The following is a 12,318-nucleotide window of genomic DNA, read 5'->3' on the forward strand; positions in this document are numbered from 1 at the left end:
ATAGTGAGATATAAATAAAATATAAATACTGACCCCAAGTAAGCATAGTGGAAGTAGGATAATGTGGTGTGAGATATAGTGTCTGTGCACTTAGCAAATACCTTCCTAATCACCTTTCTAATAATCAACACCTTCTAAATAACCACATATAAAGGTAAACAAATATGAAAAGCTAATTAGGATAGCTACTTTTCACATTCAGGAATATTCCTGCTTCTCCAATGCAATATGGGAGGATTAAAAATTCCCCAAGTGCCTAAATATACCAGTATAATTTCCTAGGTCAATAAAATGATTGGAAGTCACCAATGTCCATTCCAGGTGAAAGTAGTAAAGATTAAACACACAATTTCCTATGTTCTCTCTTTCCACATGACTAATAAAGCCATATGTTCCAAGATGGTAGAATCTTCTTCACTCTGGAAACCTGAGTTGTCACACAGAGACAATTATCTGAGAGAGTCATACAGATGCACAGTGGACTCTAATGAAGGAATAAACCTTGGTTGGATTTAAACCACTGAGATGTTGTTACTATGCCAAAAACTACCCTGTCCTGGCTCATATTCTCCCAGATGTTAAACAAAAAATCAAACAGACCAAGCTCTAAAAACATTAAAGAGGCCTAACTTCTTTCTGTTTTATTGGTCCAGAGCTATTAAAAAAAAATCTGTAAGCAATATGGTTATTTGTATGCTCTGCCCAACAGATTTAGGTAAATTGACTCAATAAACTGCTCTCTTAAAAAGAATTCTGTCAAATTGGCCATTTAGAAGTGTGTAAACAAGCAGTCAGTTGACACTTTTCAAATCACTTCAACTAGATGTAAAGGGAAAACCTATATAACACACTACAAAGTTCTCTACTGACACAGTAAATGTTGGTGAATACACTAAATACTAACTTCTACTTAATTACCAATAAATCATACCACAGTTAGTCAGTTCAGTCACTGAGTCATGTCTGACTCTTTGTGATCCCATGAATCACAGCACACCAAGCCTCGCTGTCCATCACCAACTCCCAGAGTTTACCCAAATTCATGTCCATTGAGTCGGTGATGCCATCCAACCATCTCATCCTCTGTTGTCCCCTTCTCCTCCTGCCCTCAATCTTTCCCCACATCAGGGTCTTTTCAAATGAGTCAGCACTTCGCATGAGGTGGCCAAAGTACTGGAGTTTCAGCTTCAACATCAGTCCTTCTAATGAACACCCAGGACTGATCTCCTTTAGGATGGACTCATTGGATCTCCTTGCAGTCCAAGGGACTCTCAAGAGTCTTCTCCAACACCACAGTTCAAAAGCATCAATTCTTCAGCACTCAGCTTTCTTTATAGTCCAACTCTCACATCTATACATGACTACTGGAAAAACCATAGCCTTGACGAGACAGACCTTTGTTGACAAAGTAATGTCTCTGTGTTCTAATATGCTGTCTAGGTTGGTCATAACTTTCCTTCCAAAGAGTATCTTTTAATTTCAGGCCAGCAGTCACCATCTGCAGTGATTTTGGAGCCCCCCAAAAATAAAGTTAGCCACTGTTTCCACTGTTTTCCCATCTATTTGCCATGAAGTGATGGGACTGGATGCCATGATCTTAGTTTTTTGAATGTTGAGCTTTTAGCCAAACTTTTCACTCTTCTCTTTCACTTTCATCAAGAGGCTCTTTAGTTCTTCTTCACTTTCTGCCATAAGGGTGGTGTCATCTGCATACCTGAGGTTACTGATATTTCTCTCGGCATTCTTTATTCCAACTTGTGCTTCTTCCAGCCCACCATTTCTCATGATATACTCTGCATATAAGTTAAATAAGCAGGGTGACAATATACAGGCTTGATGTACTCCTTTTCCTATTTGGAACCAATCTGTTGTCCTATATCCAGTTCTAACTGTTGCTTCCTGACCTGCATACAGGTTTCTCAAGAGGCAGGTTAGGTGGTCTGGTATTCTCAACTGGTCAAACAGGAGATGGTTAAAGAGGAAGTGGTCAAACAGGAGTTGGCAAGAGTAAACATCAACATTCTAGGAATCAGCAAACTAAAATGGACTGGAATGGGTAAATTTAACTCAGATGACCATTATATCTACTACTGTGGGCAGGAATCCCTTAGAAGAAATGGAGTAGCCATCATAGTCAACAAGAGAGTCCAAAATGCAGTACTTGAATGCAATCTCAAAAATGACAATGATCTCTGTTCATTTCCAAGGCAAACCATTCAATATCACAGTAATCCAAGTCTATGCCCCAACCAGTAATGCTGAAAAAGGTGAAATAGAGCAGTTCTATGAAGACCTACAAGACCTTTTAGAACACCCAAAAAAGATGTCTTTTTCATTATAGGGGACTGGAATGCAAAAGTAGAAAGTCAAGAAACACCTGGAGTAACAGGCAAATTTGGCCTTGGAGTACAGAATGGAGCAGGGTAAAGGCTAACAGACTTTTGCCAAGAGAACGCAGTGTTCATAGGAAACACCCTCTTTCAACAACACAAGAGAAGACTTGATACATAGACATCACCAGATGGCCAAGACTGAAATCAGATTGATTATATTCTTTGCAGCCAAAGATGGAGAAGCTCTACACAGTCAGCAAAAACAAGACCGGGAGCTTGACTGTGGCTCAGATCATGAACTCCTTATTGCCAAATTCAGACTGAAATTGAAGAAAGTGGGGAAAACCACTAGACCATTCAGGTATGACCTAAATCAAATCCATTATGATTATACAGTGGAAGTGAGAAATAGATTTAAGGGACCAGATCTGATAGACAGAATACCTGATGAACTATGGACAGAGGTTTGTGACATTGTACAGGAGACAGGGATCAAAACCATCCCCAAGAAAAAGAAATGGAAAAAAGCAAAGTGGCTGTCTGAGGAGGCCTTACAAATAGCTGTGAAAAGAAGAGAATTGAAAAGCAGGGGAGAAAAGGAAAGATATACCCATTTGAATACAGAGTTCCAAAGGATAGCAAGGAGAGATAAGAAGGCCTTCCTCCGCATTCAGTGCAAAGAAATAGAGGTAAACAATACAGTGGGAAAGACTAGAGATCTCTTCAAGAGAATTAGAGATACCAAGGGAAAATTTCATTTTATTGAGCCCAAAGATGGGCTCAATAAAGGACAGAAATGGTATGGACCTAACAGAAGCAGATGATATTAACAAGAGGTGGCAAGAATACACAGAAGAACCGTACAAAAATGGTCTTCACGACCCAGATAATCATGATGGTGTGCTCACTCACCTAGAGCCAGACATCCTGGAATGTGAAGTCAAGGGGGCCTTAGAAAGCATCACTACGAACAAAGCTAGTGGAGGTGACGGAATTCCAGTTGAGCTATTTCAAATCCTAAAAGATGATGCTGTGAAAGTGTTGCACTCAATATGCCAGCAAATTTAGAAAACTCAGCAGTGACCACAGGACTGGAAAAGGTCAGTTTTCATTCCAATCCAAAGAAAGGCAATGCCAAAGAATGCTCAAACTACCGTACAATTGAACTCATCTCACATGCTAGTAAAGTAATGCTCAAAATTCTCCAAACCAGGCTTGGAGAATATGTGAACCATGAACTTCCAGATGTTCAAGCTGGATTCAGAAAAGGCAGAGGAACCAGAGATCAAATTGCCAACATCCACTGGATCATCAAAAAAGCAAGAGAGTTCCAGAGCAACATCTAGTTATGCTTTATTGACTATGCCAAAGCCTTTGACTGTGTGGATCACAATAAACTGTGCAAAATCATACCAGAAAGCAAATACAAACCAGTATTTATTTTTTAAAGTCATAATCAATTTTTATTAACTTTCAAAATTCTGATGTTCTATTTAACTTACATGCAGAGTACATCATGAGAAACCCTGGACTGGAAGAAACACAAGCTGGAATCAAGATTGCCGGGAGAAACATCAATAACCTCAGATATGCAGATGACACCAGCCTTATGGCAGAAAGTGAAGAGGAACTAAAAAGCCTGTTGATAAAAGTGAAAGTTGACAGTGAAAAAGTTGGCTTAAAGCTCAACATTCAGAAAACGAAGATCAAAAAAAAAAAAAGAAAATGAAGATCATGGCATCCAGTCCCATCACTTCATGGGAAATAGATGCGTACACAGTGGAAACAGTGTCAGACTTTATTTTGGGGGGGCTCCAAAATCACTGCAGATGGTGATTTCAGCCATGAAATTAAAAGACACTTACTCCTTGGAAGGAAAGTTATGACCAACCTAGATAGCATATTCAAAAGCAGAGACATTACTTTGCCAACAAAGGTCCGTCTAGTCAAGGCTATGGTTTTTCCAGTGGTCATGTATGGATATTAGAGTTGGACTGTGAAGAAGGCTGAGCACCGAAGAATTGATGCTTTTGAACTGTGGTGTTGGAGAAGACTCTTGAGAGTCCCTTGGACTGCAAGGAGATCCAACCAGTCCATTCTGAAGGAGATCAGCCCTGGGATTTCTTTGGAAGGAATGATGCTAAAGCTGAAACTCCAGTACTTTGGCCACCTCATGAGAAGAGTTGACTCATTGGAAAAGACTCTGATGCTGGGAGGGATTGGGGGCAAGAGCAGAAGGGGACAACAGAGGATGAGATGGCTGGATGGCATCACTGACTCGATGGACGTGAGTCTGAGTGAACTCTGGGAGTTGGTGATGGACAGGGAGGCCTGGCATGCTGCGATTCATGGGGTTGCAAAGAGTCAGACATGACTGAGCGACTGAACTGAACTGATTACTTAACAGCTCACCAAACGTAAAAGTTATATGAACTCAATTTTTGCAGATGTCTCCATCTGGTCAGGTTTCTTAAATTTGGCACTATTAACATTTGAAACTGGATTGTTTTCATTAGCAGAGGAAGCTGTCCTGTGGGTCATAGGATGTTTTGAAGAACCCCAGCCTCTTCACACTAGTCACAGATAGCAACTTTCAAGTCAAGACAACCAAAAAGTATCTCCAAACATTTCCTTACGTCTTCTAGCAGACAAAATCATCCCCAATTAAGAACCACAAATGCACTCCAATGTCCCCCACTACCAAAAAAAGTGAGTGTAACCAGCTCTCTGCAGGTATCTGCTCTCCGCTGGAATCAGCTTTCTGCAGGAGATCCTTTATCTTGTCACTTTCAAAGAGCTGCTGCTGCTGCTAAGTCTCTTCAGTCATGTCTGACTCTGTGCGACCCCATAGACGGCAGCCCACCAGGCTCCCCTGTCCCTGGGATTCTCCAGGCAAGAACACTGGAGTGGGTTGCCATTTCCTTCTCCAATGCATGAAAGTGAAAAGTGAAAGTGAAGTCGCTCAGTCGTGTCCGACTCTTTTCTAACTAACCTTTACACCAGATGCCCCTCTACTCAACTAACCTCTGGCCCAATCATACTTTTCGTATCTTTTTGATTACATAATTCCTTGCCTAATCTGTTGATTCGTTTCTTAAAAAGTAGAAATGAAGAATAAGTAATTAATAGATGACTGGCTCTTTTCCCCAGCTCCCCCTTTAGGAAGATCATGAGAAGATGGTGTGAATAAGTTAGCATGTAAGGAAGGATTGCAAGAAGCCAACAAGCCTGCACACGGTGGGAGATGATAAGTCTGATCTCCTGCCTCAGTGATTAACTGAGATACTTCACCATTTTCCTTTTAAGAACTTTCACAAGCAAGCAAAATCTTCAGAGTTTTGGGACATGAGTCTGTCTTCTCCCCAGGTTGCTGGCCTCCTGAATAAAGCAACCTTCCTTTTTCTAGCCAACATCTGTCTCTGTACTGTCTTTTGAGCAGTGGGCAGCTAAACCCAAGTTTGGTGACATGAATTCCATCCTATGGCTCCTTAGGCTGCCTCACTGCAGTGACTTCACAATAGCACAATAAACGAGGTCTAACAGAATTTTACTTTATTACATAAAGAAAACACACATTAATTGTAAAAATTAGAAAATAAAAATTTGCAAAACTAGCAAGATAATTACTTGCAATCTCATCTCAATTAGCATGTTTACAGACAGGCTCCCTGGATTCACTCATTCAACAGTAACCGAGTGACGTGCTGGGCTCTGTCCCAAATGTCAGAAATAGAGTGTTGAGGCAGACATATTACAGCCTTTCTGGAGTTTATGGCTTCACAGGAGAACCAGATTAATTGCCTTCAGTACCAATAGAAATGATGATAAGAATCATAAGGCAAAGTCTAGGCTCTTATAGCCATATGTCACTGGCTTAAGGTGTTGTCTCAGGGAAGAATCTTTGAAGAAACAGCATCTTAGCTGAGATCAGAAAGGTTCTCCACTATGGCTAGTTGAGAATAACAATGGCTAGTGCTTGCTACCTCCAGGAATTTTTCTAAGTTTCTATGTATCAAAGTCAGTCATGTCCCACTCAGTCGTGTCCAACTCTTTGGGACCCCATGGACTGTAGCCTACCAGGCTCCTCCCTCCATGGGATTCTCCAGGCAAGAGTACTGGAGTGGGTTGCCATTTTAATCCTGTGAACATCACTATAAGATAACTGCAATTATTATCCCTGTTTTAAAGATAGCATATGGGTTCAGAGATTACGTACCTTGCCCCAGGCCACAAAGCTAATATGTGGAAGAAACAGAATCTGAACCTGGCCCATGTCTCTAATGACTAAGACAAGGAAAGTCAGCCCAGCACTGCCCCAAAGTGAGCCAGGCAGAGTGGGAGGAAGAGGGCTTCTGACAGAGGAGGCTATGGTGGACTGTATTCCCAGGCAAGGAAAGTGACCTTCCAGCCACCAAGAGAGAAGAGAGAGGACACTATATTTGTGGTAGTTTCTGAGTTAAATGTGGCCTCCTTAAATCCTTTCTTGGGAGAAGAAGGGGTATAAATTATTTATAAATTAAATAATTATGATGAGAAATAAACAACAAAAGAGTCTAAAAACAAAATTGAAAGGGAGGTGAGAAATTCCAAAAGGTTGAGTTCTTAACAGCAATTCACTTAAATACATATTGTGGATAAGTCAGGAAGTCTGAAATTCTAGGCTAAGAGCTCATATGTTTTGAACTGAAGTAAATGTTCTCATCATGCTTCTCTAAGTTGTATGTTTGCAATAAAATGAAGGAACTGTCCTCACTAAAATAATTTCCAAAAATTTCAGTGCTCTATCTCACTCCCTAACTCTAGTGATGACAGTTAATTTTATAAATCTAAGAACATTCACTATGATAATGATTTCAATATTACTGAATATCTTCACTTTATTGCTTTTATTATTTGAGACCACTGGTTTGATTTATATATGACCATATTATATATAAATTCTAAATATTACAAAAGAAAATAAAAGTAACTATTTTGCTTTTTAACTCACTTCCTATAAGAATGATACATCTTTTCAGAATTTAGAATATATATAATTATCTGTTGGTTAGAATACTAAGCTAATAAAACTACGTTTATGTATTTGATCTATGTCAAATTACTCTGTGGACACAGCTGCTTTGGGTATCTCAACATAATCTACCATGATATTTGGAAAATAACTCAAAATTGCTAGGGGACCACTAATTTCATTTTCATCTATGAAGTGACACCAAAATCTCAAGGATGAGTTTCTCTGATTAATTGCATTTTTTTGGATAACTGAGACTTATCTTGAAAAGATTTAGTATCCATCCTATCCTTAAGGTTGAAAATATTTGGTAGATGTTCCTGCCATCACATACTTTAATCTTTGTGTGATAACATGATAAAAAAACCATCATCATACGGAAATTAAAAATAATCTTACAGAATTGTAAACAGAAGCAACAGAAAGAGCACAACATCGTGTTGAAAGTGTACTCATCTCTGAACAGAACGTATTACTTTTGAAAAAAAAATACTAATCTTTCATTCTATTATCACTTGTCTGATTATTAAAAAGTGAATTGCAAAAGAAAACAGGTTTGATTCTCGTTGGTGTTATTGCATGAGGATAACTGAGAGGGATAAAAAGAATTTGTGGATATTTAATTCCCATGATATTTTTATTTTCCCCAACAAGGAAAAATAGTCTTCCTTTTCTATTACGAATTATTAAATGTAATGGTCAGCTATTTTGAAACTCACACAGCAATGTCAACCATAATTTTGATACTGCTTTAGTCTACTGTTGCTCATTTATCAGTCAATTAAGAAGTAGTAGGATATTGGATTAAAAAGTGATATGAGTACATGAGCATTTGTTTTTTAAACTACCTCACATATGCAGTCAAGACTCAAGTCTTGTTGGGAACTTCTGATACAATTCTATCTTGCTTTTACTCTTATGAGTGTTTTTTCCTTTGAGGGAAAATGTATTAAATAATTTTGTTGAGACCAACAGAAGATGTTTGTTCCCCTTTCAAATTGTGTGTTGCAACCATTTCTTGCCTACATCTTACAGAAGTAACTATAACTCAAAGAGAAAACGGCATGTTTATAATTATACTCTCATTCATAAAGTATTGTAGAAGGCAGGCACTTTTATATTCTATAGTCCAGAGATTCTCAAAGTCTAGCCCCAGACCTAGATCATCAGCATCACCTGAGACCCTGTTAGAAATGCACGTCCTCAGGCCCCACCCCAAAGCTACTAATTCAGAAACTGAGGATGAGACCCACTTAAGTCCTCCAGGTGATTCAGATGTACATCTAAGTCTGAGAAGCACTGCTGTCAGCTGGAGAGTATTTTGAAAGATAAGCAGACTTAGCCAAGGTCAGAAACTACTTCAACAGGTTCTTCTTATTTTAACACATTTCTCCAGACTAAGTCTCTAATTAAGATTTTGATTTTTTTATATTTACAGTTGGTTTATTCAAATTTATTTATATTCTTTTTTAATTAGAATGTAATTGCTTTACAATGTTTTGTTGGTTTCTGCTGTACAACAACCCAAATCAGTTTTATATATATATATATGTATTCCCTCCCATCACTCTAGGTCATCACAGAGTGCCAGGCTGGGCTCCCAAATATATGTATATTCTTCTAATTTTAAATCAGAGGATAATTGCTTTATAATGTTGTGTTGATTTCTGCCATACATCAACATGAAGTGAGTCAAAATGGATCTAATTTAAACTTTTCAAAACAACAGCACTGATCTGCCATCAAGGATTGGTCAGTGATTCCATCTAGTTGTCTCTAAATGCATAAAGAAGAGAACTTGGATATTGTCCATAGTATACTCTTATGATATATCCCCCAAATAACTCTGAGAGAATCTGGTCCTTCTCAATTATATAGTCTCCAACTAGCTCACTTTGGATGCCTCTGCTAGAACCACAAGATGGAGATGAGTGTTGCTGCCACTGTTGCTAGTTAAACTTGATCAGAATTTCCTATTTTGACCAGATTTTTTAAACATTGCAAAACCAAACGTGGATTGTTCTCAGAAATATTAGTATTTTACACTACTTCATGCAGATAATAGTCATTACTAAAATAATAAAATCTTCCCAATAAATCTCAATGTACTGTAATAAAGGGAACTGAAATTCCTAATGAAATTGAGAAAGAGCATAATGCCCTTTTGTATAAACCAATCTGGAAAACAAGTCAACAAAGATTTTGTGACCAGTTGCCATTTCAATAAAGGACAAATAGAGTTATGAAGCCAACCAACTAGTTTCCTTTCTTAATGGCTCCCCTCCTGCTAGCTGGACTGGGAAGACTAGGTTGGAGAGGGAGGGGAAAAGGCATGGTTCTAGGCATACAGAGAAAGTGAGGCATGAAACCAGCTGGACTCGAACTAGAAGATTGTTCATGGCACAGGGCAAGTGATGACGAGAGGAAATCAACCAATGAACAAGGTCAGGAGTAGACAGCTACTTATCATGAAGGACGAAGTAGGGTTTGATCCTAAAGGCAACCAGAATTCATTATAACATTTTAAGTAAGGAAGTGTCATAATCAATCCAGAATTACAATGCCACCACTTTGCCAACAAGTGATGGATTCTAAAGAGAAAATGCTGAAGAGCAACTGCCATCAGGACAAAGGTGATTAAAAACCAAAGCTAAAAGCAATATTGCTACCAAAACCCAAATCTGTGTGCCCAAAGCACAGCTGAGGCCAAACAATATGAAAACATTGGAGTCTGAAACAGAGAAAGGTTTACTGCAGGGCCCAACCAAGGATGGCTCATGCCTTATAAACTCCAAACTCCCCAAAAGCTTTCAGCAAAGCCCTTTTCTAGGAAAGATGAGGGAGGGGTGTGATTATTTGTTGCACACTTTTTGGTGTCAGATCCTTTGCCTTTGAGGTCAGGTCATGGGCAGGTAACTCTGTTCCTGTAAACCTCTACCAAGTAAATGCTATTCTCTGTTGTGACAAGAAAGGGTGGGGTCACCAGGCACAACTTTCCCTCTCCGAGGTCCAGATCCTGGCTAAGAGGAGGCAGATCTCAGCTGACGGTTCCCTCAGGGCCAGGTCCCCAGACTGTCCAGCTGCCATGGCTGAGGAAGCCAGGCACCCAGGACCCAGCTGGTCCTCAAGCTCCTCAGGCTACCTGGACAGCAGGGGCCAGGTTCTGCAGACTGTGACCCAGGCAGACAGTAACTGCCAGCATGTCGCAGAGGCAGGAGTGGGGGAAAAGGTTCACCGCTGCTTCAAGGTCTGGACAGGGTCAGTGCACAACCTTGTCAAGGGCTCTGGAAGGACAGAGCTCCCAGCCTGTTTCCTAGACCCCCTAACTCACCCGCTGGCCGAGGCCGGGTGAGATGGAGGGCACCAGGGAGAAGGCCAGGATCCACTTTTTACCTCATTCTCCACCTGACAACCACCATTCTGACGACCGTTTGCTGAATCGGCCACTAACTGTTGCTCAGTGACAGTTGCTCACTTGGGGGAGGAGCCCACAGCAGAGCCAACCAATGGCTGAGCACAACTACTAATAGTCACTCAATGACAGTTGTTTGCTTGGGGGAGGGACCCACTGTGGTGCTGACCAATGGCAGAACGGACCTCTAATCGCCACTCTAGCCCTCTGGATGTTAGTGGTCTGGTAACCGTTGCTGGTAATGGGTTGCACAGTAACGGCTCCAGCAACTGGCTGACTGCTAAGGGCTGTGCACTGTCCTGCTCTATTACCCTGTAGCCTTCTCTCAAGAGTTTCTTGCACTACCAAAAAAAAAAAAAAAGGCTTACAAATTTTTAAAAGATTAAATCACCTCTGAATTAACATACAAATGTATGCTGGAGAGGAAAGGTGCCACTAATCCTCTGACAAACACAACCAGATTTTGAAGCTTATTTTAGATTCAACTAGAGAATCATTCCTACATATATCTATGTACATACACACACACACACACGCTATACCTTTAGAAAACGGGCTTACAATTGAGTTACGAAAGATGTCTGTCCAAACGACGTTATCCACACCAAAGTCTGGGCGATTCTCCTCCTCAGCCTCCCCTAGTCCCTACCTAGCCAGTTCTTTAGGTGGTCTACTGGAATTGCTTTCTAAATTGCCTGTGCCCACCTCACTGAGCACAGGTTTTTCTGGTTACTTTCCAGTTTAACTTTTAAAATGCCATGGTTATTTCAAAGAAAAGAACCATTTGTAGGCACCATTTTTTTCAATCCTTTTCCTTTCACCTGTCTCCACTCAAGGTTACACCCTCCATTTGTCCATCTTTTCTGTTTTTTCACTACCAGCTAGCTGTTTCAAGGTTCCACAGTGGGGAATACGGGTAGTCTCACTATGCTTTACTTTTTCACTCTGTCATTTTTGAGTACTCTGGGGCAGCACTCATGCTTGTTTGCTAAAGCATGGTTACCATGGTAACATCAACATTATTTTTAAAAGAAAATGGCAAATCAAAAGCTTATTTTAAATGAAACAGTGAGCAAAATAGGTAGAACTCAGTCAAGTCTCAGATTACTATAGAGTAATTCCCTTCTCCTGAGCACACAATATTTCTTAAAAAGCAGCCATTCTCCAGGGGAATATTAAAGATAAACAGTCTACTTGTTTGTTTTTTACCTATCCTCAAAGTATCTTTTAGCAGAGAAAGTTCCTGGTTTTTCAGTAGTTAGCCTAGGTGAGGAAGCGATCGTGTCTACTCTCCCAAATGTTGCTAACCTCTCTGAGCATTCCATTGAAGTCAGAGTGGAACTTTGCAGTCCTCAATCTTTCAAAGAAATGTTCAGCCTCTCACTATTTTATCTATCTCTCAAGAATTCATGTACAGAAATCCCACTACAGTAAAACCTCAACAAGGGAGAATAAAAATAATGAACATGTCAGTCCCCTGGCAGCTGATACTAATAGCCAGCCTTATGCAAAACTAATTTCTTGAGTTGAAATTGGTTTATTATGTGAGTTATGGCATTATA

General features: G+C 39.9%; 1 long non-coding RNA gene across 2 annotated transcripts in view; it reads right to left on the reverse strand.

The window, feature by feature from the left end:
* Positions 1–10,860, reverse strand: part of LOC147374057 (uncharacterized) — a 29,171-nt gene extending 18,311 nt beyond the window's left edge. The window contains exon 1 of one of the 2 annotated variants that reach the window (XR_015162385.1): positions 10,676–10,860. This is a non-coding gene — a long non-coding RNA (uncharacterized LOC147374057). The remainder of the gene's footprint in view (positions 1–10,675) is intronic. The other variant, XR_015162386.1, reaches the window with a different exon arrangement.
* Between the last annotated feature and the right edge of the window lie 1,458 nt (positions 10,861–12,318).

The sequence above is a fragment of the Bos grunniens genome, chromosome 4 (genome assembly GCF_055505025.1).
Source record: "Bos grunniens cultivar Pamir isolate PY7600 chromosome 4, Bosgru_T2T1.0, whole genome shotgun sequence".
NCBI classification, from domain to species: domain Eukaryota; kingdom Metazoa; phylum Chordata; class Mammalia; order Artiodactyla; family Bovidae; genus Bos; species Bos grunniens.